The sequence below is a fragment of the Cupressus sempervirens genome, chromosome 3 (assembly GCF_028749045.1).
Source record: "Cupressus sempervirens isolate cs-2001-9-10 chromosome 3, ASM2874904v1, whole genome shotgun sequence".
Taxonomy (NCBI): Eukaryota; Viridiplantae; Streptophyta; class Pinopsida; order Cupressales; family Cupressaceae; genus Cupressus; species Cupressus sempervirens.
In genome coordinates this window covers 359,434,354-359,451,222 of record NC_143120.1, presented here as the reverse complement: position 1 = coordinate 359,451,222, position 16,869 = coordinate 359,434,354, and the positions used below count along the sequence as shown (strand labels likewise).

Sequence of the window (16,869 nt, the reverse complement as noted above, 5' to 3'; positions counted from 1 at the left end):
ATTCTCAAAACCATGAACAAATATTCAAAATGGATAACTTAAACAAAGATTCCCGAAGTTACAAAATCAGAGTTGGGTATGGGTATGTGTGTGATACATTGGGGGTGGGTGGGTACATTCTAGGTACATCCGTACAAAAAAAAATGTATAGAAATAATCTGTCCTAGGAATTTTAGTTTATTTATTTAAAGTTAATACTGTCAGATTCAAATTTTTGACTATATTAGTAACATACCATGTAACAATGATGTCCCTTTTTTAAGTAAGATTTAACAATAAATGGTAATATTAAAATGGATAAATAAATAAATAATTATATCAAGTATATATAATATAATCTTAAAAAACATAATCTTATTATATTTAATAGATACACTAATCAATATACATTTATTTGAATATTATTAATTAATATTAATCAATGATATGAATAAATAATTGTATTAATCTTTGCCATCCCTTTTTTGCTAAATTTAGAAATGCCCCTGAACAGCCAAATTTTTTTTGCGGGAAAGTTGGGGACAGCCAGCAGTACCAAGCCGATACTGTTGGCTGTCCCCTCTTTTCCGGCCAGACGGGTAATGTCAAAACACCCCCCAAAAATCATTAATTCTTTTTTTTTGCTATTCTTGCGGGACCTGCAAACTCTATTTGGTTCATTAAAACACTAAAACACTAACTCTTCTACTTGTTTTTAGATTTTTCATGCTTGCTAAGAGGAAGGAAAAACCATAGAGAAGCAGTAGTGAGGAAAGATTTGCATTTACTATTTAGTATTTACTATTTTAGTTGTACTTCTCTTTAATGATTTCATGTACGATACTTGGAGCCTATGGGCATTTTGATTTATGCTATATGTATGTGATATTGTTATAATAGAAATACTTTGTGTTTATAACTTTCATGTATTGATCTTCTAAATGTCTATTGTGAATGTTTTATCAATGTTATGATATGCATATTTGAATTTTGTCTCTCTATATAAAAAAATCTCCTATATTTTTAATTGTCATCCCCTAAGGTCCAGTCCCCTAAATTTTGGCTTCGACTTGTACCCTTATGCATACCCGTACCCATACCCATAGCAGAAATAAGTCCCTATCCCCTAAAACATCCCCATCTTTGAACTCCATTGAGGATAGGTATAATTGTATTGGTGATGTACTTTGAGAACTCATTTTCAGTTTTGACTGTATAGGGTTCTTTGAGTTTATTAGTGGCTCAACTATCTTGTGCTGCTACTCTTTTAACTTAAAATGTCAATTTTTTAGCCAGTTTTCCTTCTATTGCCAATCACACTTTCTAGAACTTTACAATGTACCTAATTTCTGTAAGGTAGTCCTTGCTAGCTTTCTTGAGAGTCTTGAGAGAATTTGTTCCTTTTGTAGTCAAAACTTGATTCTAAAATTCAACTTGTGGAAAAATACTACAGCTAGTTTAGACTCATAACTTATCACCCTAATCCTTTCAGTAGTTCTAAGTATTTATTTGCAAAAACTCAATCTTAATCTGATTTATATGTTCCAATCATGTTTGTGCCTAAAAACTTTCTACATGAAGTATAATTATCTCTACAACGTGCCTACCATGGTTAAGTTCTCAAGATAATTTCTATTTTAGGAATAGATAGGGCGAGGAATTCATATCAAACAAGAGGACGTAGTTGCATTATGTTCCTGCCATAATGATTTTGTGTTGAAGTTGAAATTTTTGTAAATTTTAGTAATAATATTAGAATCTTGACAATGTAAATCTTAAGGTGTAGTTTTTTGAATAATAGTTGTAGTGACAAATAATAGTTATTCTACCAATAGTAATGAGAACAGTTCAAGTTTGATTCATTTACATTTAAATGTTAAAACATTACATGTTTGTCCAATTAAGTAAAGCAAAAGATGCATTGCATCTGATTTATCTCAATTAGTAAATTTTATAGCATATTGCTTAGATAAACAACATTATAACAGAATATTGTAACATATTGTTTAGTAAGTCACGAGCCCTATTGAGGAGGAAGTCAAGGACTTGATGGTTGCCCATTGATTGTTGGAAATAGAAAGAACGATGGTCAAGAACAGTTAGAGGAGAAATGACATACACAAGCACAAGAAAGCTGGTCAAGAACAGTTAGTAAGTCACGAGCCCTATTGAGTAGGTAGTCAGGGATCCGATTCTTGCCCATCGATAGTTGGAAATAACAAGAACGATAGTGAAGAATGGTTAGATGTTGTTCATCGCACTTTGCTAGCAATTACCATTTGGTGTCGTTGACAAAAGGCTAATGCACAGGATTGAGCATAGACATTGACATGGTAAAAAATGCATGCACAAATTCATCGATAGTCACAAAGAATGGGAGATATCTTTCCATTGTGGAGGGAGTTCTTTGGGAGACATATGGGAGATAATCAAAGAGATAAGGGGTTGTAGACGAGTGAGCAAGGGAGATATAAGATCTAATGATTTGAGCGATGGAGAGAAAAGGGTTGTGGAGGGATAAGGAGACAACGAGAGATAAGGAGATGCTTGGTAGACCAAAGTGATAAGGAGGATAATGTAGGTATCAGCATGAAACAAATCCAGGAGATGTTAATGCCTTACCACTTGCCCATACCACCACAAGGATGTGGTCCCTCAATGTTACCCCATTGGTTCATGCTCTAGTCAAAAGTGTTTACGATTAGAAAAACTTATTATCATATTCATTATAATAATGTTTATTATTATTTATGTCGTCGGTAGAAATTGTGTATCAACCGATGGGTCCCTTCGGAAAAGAAATTCTGCATCGGCCGACGGGTCCCTTCGGAAAAAGTCTTGTTATGTAGCCGACTAGTAAATAGTTTGTAGCGGGCATAATGTATCTGGCCGACGGACTCCTTCGGGAAAGTTCTTCGGAAAGTATTTATAACCCCTTCGGGAAGCATTGTAATCATCATAGATCTTACCATCGAAGCATAATGTACGGTGGGCATATGCGAATAATAATAAGAGTTTTGCTGGTTGCTGTTCATGTTCGTATTCTTTGTCTGTGTGCGTTTCTTAATTAACTTATGCGGTAAACATTTGGCGCCGTTGCCCAATGGACCTGGTACACAAGCAGGTGGATACGAATTAAATGCCGAATCAGTTGAACAAAGATAAGAGTAAGCTGAAGGAAAAAGATGACATACGCGTTGCGCAGAAAAATTTAATTGTGGCTCAGCAGACAGAGCGTCGAAGAAGATTTCAAAAAATTGCCAACGGAAACAAAAGCGCGGAAGGATTGTTGAAGGAGACTCGACAACGGCTTGAGTTGGTGGAAGAAGCGAGGGAGGAGTTTTTGAACCTGCATACGCCACGGGAAGAGAATCCTGACGGAAGGAGATCGACTCGCACGGCTCGGAGTGCCGACGGAGCACGAGCATGGAGTGACCTCTTCGTCCGAGATATACTTTCGGAACGAATAACTTCGGTTGAAGAACCCTCTCTTCACCAAACAGCGTGGGTGTTGAAAACAACGCGAAGCAGAAAACAACGCAGGTGTTGAAAACAGCACGGAAGCAGAAAACAATGCGGGTGAAGAAAACAGCGCGGGTGTGCAGAACAGCGCGAGTGTGCAGAACAGTGTGGAAGCTCAGAACAGTGCGGGTGCTCAAAACAGCGCGGGAGTGCAAAACAACGTAGGTACACAACAAAACCCTCGACATACAATGATAATGGCAGGTCCGAAGGAAAAATTGCCTAAATTTGATGGTGATGAAGCAGCTGATCCCATTCGACATTGTAAAACATGTGAAACGATCTGGAGGACAAATGGCATAACAGATACAAATGAATGGATCCGACAATTTCCCGCTACCCTACGGGGTGTTGCGATTGATTGGTTTACTGATGCTGATCCACAGAAATTAAATAGTTGGGATAACATTAAGAAGGAGTTCATTGCAAAATTTCAACTTTTGCGTGATGATAATGAAATTGTAGCTAGGATATTCAATACCAAACAAAAGAAGAATGAAATAGTACGGGTCTTCGCCAGGAGGTTGAAGGACTTAATCAGTAAAATGGAGAATAAGCTGGCAGATGGGCTCTAGAAAAGATGGTTCATTGAAGGCATTCACCCGAAGCTGCCGAAAAAGATGAAGATCGTGCCACCATCGACATACATTGAAGCGTACAATCGGGCAATGAACCTCGAAAGTGACCAGAAGACAAAGAAGAAGAAGGAGAAGAATAGCTCGTCCGATTCAAATGATGATGACCCTTCAGGGGAAGATAGCGGCGACGATGATGAGGGAAGCAACAAGAAGGTCCGTGCCCTCCAGAAGGACATGATGCGGATGAAGGAATTCAAAAACATGAACAAGGAGACTAAGGGTAATGACCTATGGTGCACGGAGTGTAAGAAAGAAGGCCATACGAAGGGATCCTGCCTGAAAGATCAATTTTGTGAAATCTGCTAGATCCTCGGACACTCATTAAAGGAATGCCCTTTCAATTTAAAAACAAGGACACCGCAGCATCCCTGTCATAGGAGGCATCCTCGTCAGGAGGGAACGGGAACACCAGTACGGAAGGTGCCACATCAGGCAGATACAGAAACAACCGGCACGGTCCAAACAACAACAGCAATAACAACAATGGTGGCAACAACAACAATGGAGGAAGGAGTCGAATTCAGTACGATGCGAATGGTCGGCCAATTGTTCAATGCCGCGCATGCAATCTGTGGGGTCACTTCGCCCGCGAGTGCACAACGACGAACACACCGAAGTTGCTATGCCGATGGTGTGGACCTGGAGATCATGATGATACTAAGTGCCCGAAGTTCGGAGTAAACTTGATTACCGTAGGGACAGACGAAGAAGAAGTTCTGGCAATCACTCGGAAGCAGGCGAAGCTATACCTTGACCCAACAGAAGAAAAAAAGAGACTGGAGGAAGCAAGGGAAGAGATCCAGAAAGCAACACAGGCAAAAACGGCACACCTGAAGGACCCGCTAAGTACCTCAGTCCGGAACTGTGCAGAACAGAACATTGTACGACAAATATTGCAAGCTGAGATACTCGTCAGGATAAATGATCTGTTGCTCACTATGCCTCAACTCCATACGACCCTCACAAATATAGTCCCAAGTGCTAAGCAACCCGTAGAGCAAGACAACGAGAGACAAGGGGGTACAAGTGTAGAAGATCCGATGTTAGCTCTTTCCTCTGGACGCTATCCGACGGTTGTTGAAATGGGCATTCTCGAGACTGTGCTAACGGACACGATCGTCGACGAAGGATCCGGTATCAATGTGGTACCAGAGGATACTTGGGAAAAGTTGGGACGGTCGACATTATGGCCACCTACCTTCTAGCTGCTAACGGCCGATCAACATGGAATCAAGCCATTGGGAATACTCACAGCACAACCAGTGACAATCGGAACACAACCATTCCTGTTGGACTTCGTTGTGATTCCTCTCAGGCGGAAGGGGTACGATGCTATTTTGGGTCGAGGGTGGCTGATACAAGCAAAAGCAAAGCACGATTGGAAAAAAAATACTTTATCACTCGAAAGCAAAGGCCGGAAGTATGTCATCGATCTGCACACTCAGATGGTTGGGGAAGAAGCCCTATCATCAGATTCTGAGGGAGAAGAGGATGAAAAGGGGCAAACTATGGAACCGGATCAAGAGGGAGTTTTACGATTGGAAGGAGATGACGATTTGGATTCAATAAATGGTCTTTACCATTGGCAGATAGAGGATTATGAATTGTTTCCAACCTGCAACGTACTGACAATAGAAGAAAACAATACTGATGCCTTTCCAAAGGAATTCATTGAAATAAAGGAAGGGGATGCATCACTCGATGTGACCTCGGCACATCAGTTCACTAAAGGAGAACCCATCAAATACAATGAAGTCACGTTGCAGACCATGAATTTGGGAGATGAAGCAGAACCACGAAACATACTGGTAGGAGACAATTGGGACCCAGTACTGAAGACAACAAGATTCAAGATATTTTTAGAGTATAAGGATGTCTTTGCATGGACATACAAGGACCTAAAGGGCGTACCACCTGAATTGTGTGTGCATCGCATTCCATTGATCGAAGGAGCAATACCCGTACGGAAGAGGCCCTACAGAATGAACAAAAATTATGCGGCCCGGGTTACGGAGGAAATCAATTGGATGCTAGAAGCAGGAATTATTTTCAAGGTGCAAACTAGTGAATGGGTATCCCCGATCGTAATCTCCCTGAAGGACTCCATTCAGATCCGAATATGTGTTGATTTTCGATGCCTGAATGTAGTCACCATCAAGGATCCGTTCCCGATCCCATTCACGGACAACATCCTGGAGGAGGTCGCGGGACATGAGATCTACTCATTTATGGATGGTTTTTCCGGCTACAATCAGATCTCAATCACAGAGGAGGATAAACTGAAGACAACATTTATCGTAGAAGATGGGGTCTATGCCTATAATCGGATGCCATTCGGTCTGTGCAATGCGCCTGCAACATTTCAGCGGATCATACTACACATTTTTGACAAGATGTCCATCGAAAGCTTCAAGGCATTTTTGGATGATTGGTCAGTGTTCAGTGCGGAGGACAAACATTTGGCAGCCTTAGGCGAGTGTATGGAAAGGTGTCGCTATGCGCGTTTGGCCCTAAACCCGAAGAAGTGCAGATTTATGGTCCCACACGGAAGGTTGCTCGGACACATAGTCTGTAAGGAGGGACTGAAGACAGATCCGGACAAAGTACAGGTCATATTAGAGATGCAACCGTCCACCAATGTAACAGAGGTAAAATCCTTCCTTGGGCATATAGGGTATTACAAGCGTTTCATCAAAATTTTTGCCAAGATAGCATATCCGTTGGATAGGTTAACTTCCAAGACAGAATCGTTCCAATGGGATAAGGAACAGGATGAAGCATTTGAAGGACTCAAGGTACGACTGGCTACAACACCTATTTTGGCATACCCGGATTGGAAGGAGTTTCATGTGCATGTGGATGCATCAAACTATGCAATCGGAGCAACTTTAGCGCAGACGGGAAGCCATGGGTTGGATCATCCGATCTATTTCACCAGCCAGTTGCTATCAAAAGCTGAACAAGATTATAGTACCACCGAATGGGAGGCATTGGGGATGGTCTATGTTGTAAAGAAATTCCGACATTACTTGTTGGCCACTCCATTTGTATTCTACGTTGATCATCAAGCCCTATTGTATATGATCAACAAACCAGTCATTCAAGGAAGAATTAGCTGATGGTTACTTCTATTGCAGGAGTTTACTTTCAAGATTATTGTACGGCCAGGAAAGAAACATGTAAGCGCGGATCATTTATCATGTATCAGAACAGGAGAACCGACAGACGGTGTAAATGATGACTTTCTTGACGCACAATTGTTTCAGATTGCCGCACTACCGGAGTGGTATACAAGCATCAGCGAATACTTGTCAACAGGACAGTTCCCAAATACCATGCCACCGAATGAAAAACGAAAGTTGGTGATACGTAGTGGAACATTCCAGCTGATTAATGGATTGTTGTATAAAATGGGACCCGATCAGATCCTAAGGCGTGTCCCGAAGGAAGAAATTCCACGGGTACTGAAGGAAGTGCACGAAGGACCGGCAGGAGGACACATGGGGCCGGACACAACTGCACAAAAAATACTTCTAGCAGGATTATGGTGGCCAATAGTATAAAATGATGCCAGGGAATGGGTTGTTGCCTGCGATACATGTCAGCGAGCTAGAAAACCTTTGAAAAGAGATTTCATGCCTCTGAATCCTTCTCATGCTCAGGAGCTTTTTGAACAGTGGGGTTTGGACTTCATAGGACCGCTGAAGACAAGCGGAATCAGAAGGTGCTGTTACATTGTTGTTGCAACGAAATATTTGACTAAATGGGTGGAGGTGTGTGCACTACCGGACAATTCAGCGGTAAGTATAGCAAAGTTTATTTATGAACAAATAATTACTAGATACGGCATTCCGTTACAATTAACAAGTGATAGAGGCAGACATTTTGTAAATCATGTAATCCGATTGCTTACCACGGAGTTCAAAATTTATCATTCGCTATCAAGTCCGTACTACCCAAGGGCAAACAGACAGGCTGAGGCTACCAACAAAATCCTGGTATCAATGATATACAAATCCTGCGCAGTCGAAGGGGAGGATTGGGAGGAGAAATTACCTTTTGCTCTGTGGGCTTACCGCACGGCATACAAAGTCACAACAGGACACATGCCGTTTCAACTGATGTTTGGACAGGAGGCCGTACTACCAGCGGAATTTATGATACCAAGCTTGCAGATAGCACTAGAAAACAAGTTGGGCGACATGGAAAGCTTAAGGGAGCGGCTGTATAAATTGAACAGGTTAGAGGAGAAGCGATTATTAGCATAGTGGGCAACTGAAGTAACGTAGACTAGGCGGAAGGCATGGCACGATAAGCACCTGAAGCTAAACAGGTTTCAGCCCGGATAGTGGGTATTGAAGTATGATGGCCAGAATGAGATCAAACTGGGCAAGTTCAAGGTTAAGTGGGTCGGGCCGTATCAGATTTAGGAAGTAGGGGACAATGGAGCAATCAAATTATGGACTTTGGATGGACACGAAGTGCCTCAGGCGGTGAATGAGTCGAAGTTGAAGATATATCACGAGTGGAAGACTTCTGCGTCAGAAAGTGGCCTTCAGGAGACCCCTTCGTCATTGTAGACCGTCGGTGATGACGGTCGAAGGGTAAACTAACTTTGCTATTGTCATAGAAAAAAAAAGAGTAAAGCACCGTACGGTTTCTAGGAAGCACCGTACGGTTTCTGGGAAGTACCGTACGAGTTCTGGAAAGTACCTTACGGTTCCATATTTGCAGGAGACAGCATCGTACGGGGTTTTCGTCTGAAGGGAAAAGGAAGTACGATTTTTCATAGCTGAAGGAGGGCGTACGATTTTTCAGACAATTCAAATTGCAGTACGGTTTTTTTAAAGAATGTACGGATTTCATGTTGTAGTACAGTTTTTTAAGAATGTACGGATTTCATGTTGTACAATTTTTTAAGAATGTACGGATTTCATGGTTGTAGTACGGTTTTAAGACAAGGTACGGTTTCCATCTTGAAAGTTGCTGTACGATTTTCCTGTGGTACGACTTTTCCTTGCACTGTACGATTTTTAAAAGTTGCATTTTCTAGCACTGGGACCACCGTACGGTTTTAAGACAAGCCCCAGAAGATTAACGTACGGCATTTGGAGCCAAAAGTTGTAATTTTCATTTTACTAATTTTCAAGACTGGGTGGGATATTGCAAGTACGGCTTTTCTAAGAAGATTGAAATTCAGATTGTGTCAAGTTAGAAACCATACGGATTTCATCATAGAAAGGTCAAGTTACCATTTGCACCTTGCAGGGCACTGTACGGCTTGTTAAAACATCAACAGAAGGCTTCCAGCATTTCAAGTGTACGGTTTCCTTCTGAAGAGTAGGGTACGGATTATTGAATGCAAGGTCTTCCAGGTTAAGGTACGGAGTTCACCAGTAAGCAAGGCGGTATACCATGATGCATTGAAAATACCACCGTACGGATTTGGGGAAGCACACTGTGGTACGGTATTGTGATCTTCTGATGGTATGATTTTTTTGTGAAATTTGATTTTCCTTCCAACTTTTCCAGCGTACGGATTTCTCATTCCAAAGGTTGCAATTCACTGTACGTATTTGAAAGAACTCTTCACTGTACGGATTGGGGAGACCGTTAGGGAAAGACAAAGATATAATTAATGGACTCTGCAGGTAAACGGCAATGGAAAAAACAATTAGCACAGCCTAAAGTTGTGGGAGGAAGGAGCATGGCAGGTACAGGTAACCAGAATGAAGGCTCGAGCAGCAGCAAGGAGAAGCGTAAGACTACAGCACCTGCAGCAGCTGAAGTCACACCACAGACTATCCAATTTGAGGGATTAAATGGAACGGATTGCCGGAAATGGTGGCATGAAACCCCTGATGACCATCCAATTAAAGCAAGCATCAGAAGAGCGTAGGTTGAATGGGCCATTCAGATGCCGGTTTTTTGCATTCGAGATTATGAAGGGTATCTGCGTACCATGATTGAGACATATGTCAGAGCTTCTCGCAGGAGCACATTTCAGTATCTAGGACGGAACTTAGTGGTATCATTCAAAGCAGCAGATTTCACACGGGTTTTTGGCATTCCAGGGCAGTAGGGCAGAAAGATTTAGCCGAAAAAAATTCCAAAGGATGGAAAGCTATTTCTAATCAAATTAGTATGTGGAGATTTGACTGAAGCAGAACAGGCGGCATTAGCTGAGACATCGAAGGGAAGGGGTTTAAGGAAAACCGATATTCCGAAAGGGCCATGGCAGTGTCTGATGGACTTGGTCAAAAGCAGGCTCACGAGATCCTCTAGAGCATCGAATATCACATTTCCACAGGTATCCATGATGAATGGCATAATGATTGGGAAAATATATGATTGGGCGTCTGTGCTGGCTGAATGGATGCATGAGTTTGACTCTCCAGCACAAGACCTTCTATATGCCCTATTATGCCATTGGTCTATTCCTTGACGCCGTAGCACGGATGATCCCAGTGGAGGAGTTAGAGGCAAAGCCTGGACCACTGGCTTTAGGAGAACCTCCTATCATGCAATGGAAGCACTTGGACATAATCTCTGGGCAGAAGGGTTCAACAGGTCAAAAGAGGCCTCGGATGGACATGGCAAATGATACTGACAGCGGTCGACAGGAGACATCTTCTGAGCAGGACAGTGTGGAGGAAGAAGGGGAGGGCGAGGATGATGAAGAGGTTCAGATTGTCACGGCTACCCCCTTGCTATTTCCGCATACTACAGTTCCTATGACTTCCGAGTTGTTACCCCGAGGTCTACACATGGCTCACATTCCAGGGTTTGGACAAACTCGGTGACCGATATTGATGATTGGAGGATCCCACCAGGCAGTCACACTAGCCGCACCATGGCAACACGAGGTACGACCTTCTCCTGTCTGGCCGGGGGTAGGATTTGCGGTCGGCTTTGCCCACCTGATAGCACCCGTCAATCGAGAGACTTCTTCAGCTCCTGAAGCGCTTCCGGTAGCAACACCCATAGCGCCTGCCATAAGTCAACCAGCAGTAGTTGTTACCGTAGCACAATCAGCAGAAGCTCAGGCACTTCCAGTAGAGAACGTACCAGACGGAGGAGTACAGGAGCGTACGGACCCAGCGCAGCCCGAACAACCAGAGGTCATGGATAGAGCCAGTGTTTTTCTGAGGCAGCAGTTCCGAATCATCCCTGACAAGCGTGGCCCGTCCATTCAGTCCCCCAGCTATTCTGGAGTAGCACCTGTACCAGAGCCTCAGTCTCAGGAGGGAATGCCACATGCCGTGATTGCGCCGACAGCAGAGGAGGCGGCACCGGATGTGGGCATGGCTCCCGCTGATGAGGAGGCCAATAGTGATGCTGAATGGTCATTCAAGGACTTTGCCAAGGAGGATTACAGGTCAGATGAGGACAGATGCAGGGACTACCTCAGGACTATGAAGTCTGCATTGAAGAAGGGGCATGATGTGGCGATTCAGGCTCTCACTCGGCGAAGGGAGTGGCATTTGATCCGAGCGTATATTCGTGGGATTTGTCCTAAGCGATTTCAAACTTGTTTTGTGGATAGAGGTTGGCCGACAGTTGAGACACCAGAGATGTTGGCAGATTGGGCCACTGAGCCAGAGTTGGGACCAAGTGACACTCCGATGATGAAGTTGGCACATGAGATCGTGGGACTGTACAAAGAGGTTTACTATGCGCTGCAGCGCGCGGAGGCGAATAGGGCAACAGACAGTGTTGCAGCTCAGAGATCTCTAGCGATTGAATGAGAGGCAAGAGAAAAGTTAGCCACTGATTTGGTCGACAAGCAGGCAACATGGGCAGCAGAGCAGGCAAAACTATTGAAAGACATGGCAGCAGTGGTACAGGAGAAGGACGCAGCTATCCAGGATAAAGATGCGGCAGAGCATGAGTTGCAATTGGCCAAGAGGTAGGCTATGGATGTTGTGCTTCTACTGAAGGAGGCTATAGAGGTTAATTCACAGATTCAGACAGATCTGCGCATCCGGACTGACTAGGTGTATGAGTTACGTCGTCAACAACACTCTTTTGGAACACCTCCTTCTCTCTAGTATTTCTTTTTCTTGATTGTGGGTTGTCTCCTAATTTTGCTAGTCGTCAGGAGACGACTTCTTTTTGGGGGGGATGATGTCGTCGGTAGAAATTGTGTATCGACCGATGGGTCCCTTCGGAAAAGAAATTCTGCATCGGCCAACGGGTCCCTTCGAAAAAAGTCTTGTTATGTAGCCGACTTAGTTACCGATTCGGGATACGAATCCGATTCGGGATACGAATCCGATTCGGGCACGTGAATCGGATCCGTGGATTCGTGATTTTTTTTTTTCCCGATTTGGATTCGTGGAGGATTCGTGAATATATATATATTACTGATCTTGCCCAAGCCCCAACTAGTAACAGATATAGATATATATATATATATATATATATATATTTCTCTCGTTTATTAGTATATATAATGCATAAAAAGGTCATTTTAGCACTAGAAAGCCAAAAAATATATTTAAAAAAGTCATATTAAATAATTTAGACTCACTTGAACCTGTGGATCCTTGAGGATTCGCGTCTGGATTCATGCAGATCTGGGCAGGATCCTTGTTTTACACAGTGGATTCGTCAGGATTCATGGCCCACGAATCCGGACGAATCCACTGTGTAAAACAAGGATCCTGCCCGGATCTGCACAAATCCAGGCACGAATCCGGATCCGGATCAGACCCGAATCCGGATCCGGCCTCTAGGGCACGAATCCGGTAACTAAGGTAGCCGACTAGTAAATAGTTTGTAGCGGGCATAATGTATCTGGCCGACGGACTCCTTCAGGAAAGTTCTTCGGAAACTATTTATAACCCCTTCGGGAAGCATTTTAATCATCATAGATCTTACCATCGAAGCATAATGTACGGTGGGCATATGCGAATAATAATAAGAGTTCTGCTGGTTGCTGTTCATGTTTGTATTCTTTGTCTATGTGCGTTTCTTAATTAACTTATGCGGTAAACAATTTATTATTTAAAGTAGTTATGTTTCTATTTATTATTATTGATTATACAATAATAAGTATTAGTTATTCATTAGATATTTTATAACTAATTAAATACAATAATAATTACAATAACTAGTATCACATGTAATTATACATGTAATTATTAATCTATACTATAATAATGATAAAAAAAACATATAACTTCAAATACTATTGGTTATCCATAACACCTATTATTATTCATAGTAATGATATACTATTTATGTAACAGCTGATTTTTCTACAATCTAATTCCTTCATTAAACTAACTGAATATAAAATCTATAATGCTTTCCTAATAAAAACAAGTTTATCATTAACTATAAATTTGACAAATTCAGCTGAACTAAATCTAAACTAATTTCTGAAATGAAAATACAATTACTAAGCTTAGAAATAACTAACTAACTTTTAAAGAAAACATTCATCTTTTCTGTAAAATAAAACTTTCAGCTGGAAAGGAATAACATTAACTAAAAGTTAAGAAGTACATACAGATTTAAATTAGAGTCTTTCCAAATTGGTTGTCCAAGCTCTGACTTTGGTGAGAGGAGAAACATTATCATAGGCTTAACCTCCCAACCGCGAACCTTTTTAGTTATCCCCACAAGTTCTAAATTAATAGAACGGCCCTTCCTACTCCGAGGTCAGGCATGGAATGTTCATTGATCTAGTCATTGGAGTATTCAGGTGGGTTGAGGTCCTAACAACTATTCGGAAGAATAACTGAAGCATCAGGACAACAACGCAATCTATTTGTTGTGGCAAGTTTGCTTAATTACTACCTTGGCCAAGAATTTCGAATGTGGGTTTATAACCTGATCTCCACCACTCAACTTGACAACTAATTTCAAAAGAGGAATTGGCATGAGCTAAATAAATTAGATTTTATTTTTAAAAAGATTAAGATTACTGATTTCTTGTATTTTCTCTTTACAGGTTCATCAACACCTTATCACCATTTCTTAGGCCATCAAGCTGGTGATTCACTAGTGCTTGAACATTTATCTTTATAGTTTTACTTGCACCTTCATCGTCTTGTTCTGATATTATCCAGATGATATCCTGAGTGCCTTCATTACTGTTTATCAAATTTATTACCATCTTCTATGGATTAAAGAAAACAAAAGTTACATAAAAGAAAAAAAAAATCTTCAGAGAATATTTATGAGACTTTGTCCTCTCATGACTCTAGATTGTTTTGAATTAAGGATTGGTTACCATATATATCAATCTAAGATCAAGTTACACTGCAGTATTACATGGTCGAATTCACAGATTTATTGATGACTTTTATATCAATTTTCAGAGCACATAATATTCCGCTAAGGTTTACTATTTGCAGGCTTTCATGAAATATATTACAGACTATTGATGGTTTTCCTATCAATTTCAAGCAAAAGATAGACGGCTCAGATTTTATTAGTAGCTGCATTATTACATGAAATAAACACAGTCTTATCGATGATTTACATCTATGTTTGACTATATATTAGACGGTTTGACAATGACTGGAAGAATACATAGTTTTAACCTCAAAGCCGACTCAGCTTAGCGGGTGAATTGAAAGAAGAAAAAAAAAATACAAACTCATTCTTACGTGGCTCACAATTATGCAGTCGACTTGGCTAATTCTCTAACTCAGTCGTCTTCTTGGGGTCTCCACAGATTGCCTTTTGAATGAGACAAATAGAAAGATTGTGTAGAACCTTGGTACAATAGCAAAGCACAGGAATACATGGAGTAATTTGCTAGACGATAAAGAAGTTTGCAATTCTTAGCTGAGGCGAGAAAACGACAAGACCAACATATAAAGGTTTTAGATGACTATTCGGCTACCTGCCGTTACAAGATCCCTATTCAACTTCTACTTAATCGGTTCAAAAAAGGAGAATAAAAGAAGAGAGAAATATTGAACAGAAGAAGGATAAATGAAAAAATTTATTAAATAATATTATTTTATATTGTTTCATATTCTTGGTTAAGCTTATAAATACGTAATTGCAAAGTGGCATCATTGGATTATTAATTCTAATGTAATGGTGCCACTTTGTAGTTATTTAATTATAATCTTGATCGAGAGTGAAAAATAATTATAAATATTATTATTTGATAAATTTAATTAAAGTAAAAACTTGTTTATTTTTAATATTCATATTTATTTATTTTTAAATTTAAATTTAAATTTTAGCTCATGCGGATTCCACTAAGAAATCAATTGTCAAGTCCTAACAAACTTGCCAGGGTGATTTTTAAGTCAAACCTGTCACTCCCGATGACTGAATCTTATGACCATCCCATTCTAATGACCTTGTTTCATAATGCTTGCCCTCTCTCTTTCTATTCTTCCTTCTACAACCTTAAAACCACATTCTCGACAAAACATCAACTCATGATTCATAATTTGTTAAATAAAATCGTTAGGAATTTCATTATAATACTAACTCATTCATCATAAACATTCAATGACTAAATTTAACTGACTTAATTTCATTTGATAATCAATTCGATGCAATGGCTATAATTAACTGATTCAATCTCACATGAACATGAAGAATTAAATAACGACTATAACTAACATGATATAACAATGGCTAGAAAAATTAACTGTTTCAATTTCACATGATCGTGAACAAATGAACAGTTATAACTACCTTGATATAACAACGACTTATTATAAACTAATTTCACTTGAATATGAAAGATTATTTTGGTTTACCAGCTACATTTAGCTTTAAAATTTTAGGGCAAAAATTGGGATGTAACAATTTACTGTGAATAACTATATATTTTCAAAGTTGTCAGTTCAAGTTCAGGTTCAAGTTGGGGTTTGAAGAATGTCATGTCTCCATTTTAAGATAGAATTTTAATAATAATTAGATAATACAATGTTATTAAATAAATAATGATAATAAAGTTATATTGCAACTAATACTAAAATATAAAACTAGGAAATAATTATTATTTAATCTATATTATTAATGAAATAATATTTAGTATGATATTTTAAATAATTAAAAAACAATAAAATATCAATGAGTAAATAAAGAAATATAATTAAATATAAAACACAATATTGTAGAAAGTATGTTAACTTTATAAATAGAATTTAATAATAAATAATAAAAACTAGAAATAAGTAAGTAAATAAAGAATATAACATAGAAAAATATAAATTAATTAAATCTAATGAAAAGTCAAGAGATGCTTAACAAATAGACATGACTCCTTAAAATTAAGATATAAAAGGGAGGAGAGTTAATTTTGAAGTGAAAAAGAAGGAGGAGAAGAGAGGAGTTCAAAAAGGAAAAATAGAAAAGGAAAGTAATATGAAGAAAATAAGGAAGTGACTCTTGGAAAAGAAGAAACAAAAAAAGTATATTTTGTACTTTCCTTATAATTAGAAAAGGAAGAATTTTAGAAAGTAAATATAGAGTTTAGGTAATTACTAATATAGAAGGAATAATTCATTGAAGGGTCGACTAAGGCTAGACCTGCATGGACCAAGAAAGGAAAGGTCAAAAAGGTATGTTTATGAATTATATTTGTTTAATTATATTTAAGAATGTATTTATGTTATTGAATCATACTTGTGGATAATATTGTGTTAGCTTATGGGGTGAACACTATGGATATTGATGAGACTCGAAGCATGGAACATGTGAGATATTGAGATCTCCATTGTTCGCCATGGCCAAGAATCAATTT

The 16,869-nt window shown here is 39.7% G+C and overlaps 1 protein-coding gene across 2 annotated transcripts in view; it reads left to right on the top strand.

The window, feature by feature from the left end:
* SOX (sulfite oxidase) overlaps positions 1–16,869 on the top strand; it is a 140,139-nt gene that overhangs the window by 111,791 nt on the left and 11,479 nt on the right. The gene's annotated exons all lie outside the window — the stretch shown is intronic.